The following is a 5085-nucleotide window of genomic DNA, read 5'->3' on the forward strand; positions in this document are numbered from 1 at the left end:
AGTGCGATTCTGCGCATCCGCCATCTTCCATTGGAGAACCATAATCAAGGTTGTCTCCTCTGATAGGAAGGGCTTTCCTTGGAGTGAAGGCTTTTTGCTTCTCCATTCTGCAGGTCAGAAGAGGCACGGCCTTAGAGCGGTGGTTGGCCCATGGTCCTCTGGGGCAAAGCTCGCTCTGCCTCGCCTCTATTTTCCCTTCCGGCCACCTCTCTGGAGTCTTCCATCTCTCTCGGAACCATCCTCAGCTCCTCCTGAGCTCTGAAGAGCTTCGCCTGCATCATGGCCTCCTTCTGGCGAATCTCGTCCTTCATCAATGCCTCCTTCCGGCGCATCTCATCCTGCAGGCTGGCCTCCCTCCGGCGATGCTCCTCCTTCAGCGCGGCCTCTGCCTCGGCCACTTTTCGTAGCTCCTCTTGCAACTGAAAGTGCTCCTTCCCATTGGCATGAGAAGGGCATTGCCCTGGAGGGGTCGCCACCATGGGGAGGACAGTCCTGTCCTTAGGTTTGCGTACTCTTGAGCCCCTCCTGCCCGGCCTCTCGCAGGGCCTCTCATGACCATCCTGAGGCGGGGTGGGGGCAAACAAGGAATCACTCTGTGCGTCCGGGCGGTCCACAGCCCGAACCTCACCAGGGCCGGAGACTTTCCTGTTACCCATAGGCTTCAGGGGGTAAGACCGATCATACCCCACAATGTTCTTCTCGGGGCCCTGTTGGGCTTGGAAGCGATAGCTGTTCCCCATCTTCTTCTCCGCAGCGTATTTGACATATTGGAAACATTTTCTCATCTTCTGTAGAGCTGCCTCCTGCCGCCGATTGTACATGGCGATCATTTTTTTCTCCTTTTCCTGCATCAGTTTCTCTTGGAAGGTGTCCTTCAAAAGCTGTATCTTGGGAGGCGGGCAGTACGTGGAGATCAGATCCTGTTGCCTTGAGGGCGCGGGTCGATTCGAGTCTGTGTCCTTCGGGGAGGGGGACAGAGCACCAGGCTTAGGACTGGGCTCCATTGGCAAATGAGATATGAGCTTTGTTTCCCAGGTATCTGGAAAAGGCAAAAATGGCAAATAAATGATATCCTGCACAGTCTAGTATGGTCTAATAGAAAAGAATAAAAAAAAACAATTCAGGAAATACACAACTTTTTAATATTAAACCTAATGGTGTTGAATGCTGCATGCTGACTCAGTAGGAGACAGATCCTAAACATAAACATTATAATAAACATTTGTTTCCCAAATAACATTCTCAATGTTCAGAATGCTTAAAGTCATGAGCTTTTTTAAAAATGTTTAACTGAAACCTGGAAATGTGCTATTTCATTTCAAAGCTTGTATTATATCTATGATATAAATGTTTTTTTATATAAAATTAACCCATTATGCAACAGGGGTTTGAGCAAAAGTCACTGTGAATAAGGGAATTTATCAATATTAATTAGCCGTTTCACTACATTATAGATAGCTGAAGGATTATGATACAGTATATCGATTTCGCTACAAATTGACAAGCATATTTGATGACACTTACCAAACAAGTTTTAAACAGCGGAGAAATAGTTCACCACGACGATAGCAATGCAATGTTTGACTGCATCTCCCTATGTGATATATCTGTATTTGGGTATATACAGATCACGTAATTCAGGGAGCACTGTTACGTCAGGTCACCAACCATTATTACGACGCTCATATGTCATAGAGCTCCTTAGGATGTTTGTATAATCTTTATCCAAATTTTCATATGGCCGCAGTTACGGCGTTTATTTTACAGTTAATGTAACAGGGTGTCATTATATTTTTCTGTCTTTATGGTGGCAGACCACTTAAATAAATCTGAGTAGGCGGTTTCTACAAGTGGGTCAGATAAAATATTAAATATACAGTAAAAGCTCACACCTATTCATACCCTTTATGTACTGTATATCTACAATTACGTATACTACGTATACAGTTATCGTATACTATAAACGATAACTACCATTACAAAATGTCTCCCTTTTGATTTGAAGTGGTTCTTTTAAATAAGTAAATTGCAATCACTTAGCCTACATCTGAGCTCCTAATTCATCGCGACGACGGACTGAGACTCCAGTCGGATTTGTGAGAAGGGGTGTGCCTGTTTTAAAACCGATTCATACGTCTTAAACACATGGACATAGATAGCAGTCTGTGTTATATAATTTATCTTTTTATTTTATTTAAATTTAAGTATCACATACACATTTTCAAAGTAACTGTACCCCTTTTAATTATGATCCCCATCGCTCACAGCTCCGAAGGTGAGACGAGGGCTACTTCAGATGGGATTTCCAATATTTCTCTCTTAGCTTGTATACCGGTGGAAAGGAGAGGGGTCTTAAAACGTGTTGATAGTAAGATTGGGATGTATTTGCAGTCTAGATATAGTTTTTTTAATGTTCGGAGCCGCCACAGATTCATTTTCTTATGACTGCTTTTCTGGATGACAATGACAATGCAAACGATGGTGTTAAGGCGAGGCTGTGCCTTAAGGCTCCTCTGCTTACAATATTCAGCGCGTAAATCGCAAACGAGCGCCTTCCCTTACGATGAAAATGCAGAAAATAAGACCACGAGATTTAAACCTACGGCTTACAAATTTATGCGTAAACACTAAAACCGTATCTTTAGCAAAACTGGCGAGACAATGTGTTTTATCATTTAAAAAAGTACTGGAAAATAATTAAAGGTTATCACGATAAACAGAGGTTACTGATCTACTACTGTACGCTGTGACCAAAAATGAGAGTCCCCCGATCCTCGCAGCCTTCATGCTTTGGTCTTGGCCTGGCCTTTTTTTTTAAGATAATGGGGTCAAGTTAAGAAATTATGCAAGTTTCTAATCAAATCCAAGGGCGCCTCGATCTCCTTAACATCTTTAGAAGGCCGGCGGACCACACTGCACGGTCCGGGTCCGGGCCCTGACCCGGTTCTGGATAATGCCAGCTTAAAGTGAAAAATTCTACTGTACATATTATGTTTCTTATTATGGTATATATGTATAATATAGCGCGACCGCTTCACGAAGCTAGAAAGAAAGTTATCCGCCATTTTTATTTTACCTGCAATTGAATTTGCCATTAAAATCATTATTAATACCGCAGCTGCTAAATAACTTACCTAAAAGCGTTCAGATACAAAAGCACTTGAGCTGTAATGTTTGTATACTGTTGGCCCGATGACCTACTTCAAGAAGAATTGTTACATAGACCGCCAAGGACTGTCATCACACTTTACGTCATAAAGCGCTTTAAAACTTTAGACAAGTTCAACACCTCATATTTTGTACTGTTTATCATGGTAAAAGCAACTCAAAGCAATTCTAAAAATGATCGAAAGGTAAAAATACAAGCTTATACGAGCTGTCGTTTTAACATTTATAACATATATTTAAACAAAACATATATAATCTATTTTAATAAAATAGAAAAGTGTTCTTAGTCTTCACTTAAAAGCTGTTAGAAGCTGCCTTTCTGACAAGAGAGTTCTGTGAGTTCCACAGTCTCAGTGCATTAAAGTCAAAACCAGTTGCTTTTTATTTCCTGTTTTACGACAGAGCAAGGAGGGTGTCCACAGACCACTGTGCACCTGCAGACTGATATGGGGGGTAAAAAGTCTAGAAGTTAGTAAATAAGATTTTAACATATGTTCTAAAACACACCGGACACCTGTACAGTGATGCCAACACAGTGATCTGAGCTCCTTCTTTGAGTTAAATCCTAGCATCTGCATTTTTTACAAGTTGTTGCTATGGCAGAGCATGATCAGAGCATAACAGAAACCACCCATTTTCTAACCGCTTCATCCAATTCAGGGTCAGGTGGTCAGGGGGTCGCGGGGCACGGGGGAGCCAGAGCCTCAGAAAGTAATAAGCAGGAGATACCTGGGACTGGATGGTAGTCCAATGCAGGGAAGACACAGACACTCACCAATTATCCCAGAAGCCAATTAACCTACCAGTAGTTCTTTGAACTGTGGGAGGAAGCCGGAGCACCCAAAGCAAACTCATGCAAACATGGGGAGAACATACAAGCTCCATACAGATAGCACCCCAGGTCCAGAAGTGTACCCAGGGCCTCAGCACTGTGAGCTAGCAATGCTAAACGCTGGGCTACTGTGCATGCTAATTTCTAGGCATCAGGTGATCAATCAGGTAGTGTTTCTCAGATAAAAGGACACCAGTTATTTAGTATGAGATTCAAATTGACCTCAGAACAAAATATAACTTATGTTATATAACTTATATAGAACTTACTACAGCATAACTGTCTTATTTGGCTCTTGTAGAAAATATTAACAGCATGCCTATTAAACATACAGTATCTAGCAATCAGCAATCAAAATAAAAACATTTCCAAACATGGAAACTGCCCAGTTAATGAAGCATTTCAAAGACATTAATCTATTCAATAATTACAGTTTTAAGTAGATAACAGATTTATATTCAGATTACGAAAGCATCATAACAACTGCTGCTTGTGTAAGGAATCCATGAATACCACTGTACATGAGAATTCCACACCTATTTGTAATCAATACACAAAATCCTATTGAATTTCAGGTACTTGTTTATTCAGCATTGCTTGACTCCGCGGACTCCTTGTTGTTTCAATATTCTAGCAATAGGACTAATCGCCAATACAGTGCCGTTGTAATCTATTCCTTCTGCCAGCAGAGGACGGTATTCGCACAGCCAGTTCAGGATAAGATACGGTCCTCGCAGTTCACAGTACAACTGGCCAAAGCCGTATTCGGAATATGCTCTCGATAACCTCGTTTAGTTTAAGTACGGCCATATTTCATATCAACCCACAGATGCATTGCATAAACACTAGAATTCTGGTTGTACTTAAATTGACCTTATACGTTTTGGATTATGTTTAACCTTCTTCAATTTCTTCAACCATATTTTGAGATGATTACGTTTACAGAAGCAAATATTATTCAGTGCTTTTTCTTCACTCCTTTAATCAAACCCACATTTCTATAAGGAGGGCCATTGTGAAACTCCCCAAAGTGAGCTGAATTAATCTTTCATTCTTCACACCTGCGAAGTCATTCCTACATTGTG

This window comes from Lepisosteus oculatus, unplaced genomic scaffold (genome assembly GCF_040954835.1).
Source record: "Lepisosteus oculatus isolate fLepOcu1 unplaced genomic scaffold, fLepOcu1.hap2 HAP2_SCAFFOLD_37, whole genome shotgun sequence".
Classification (NCBI taxonomy): Eukaryota; Metazoa; Chordata; class Actinopteri; order Semionotiformes; family Lepisosteidae; genus Lepisosteus; species Lepisosteus oculatus.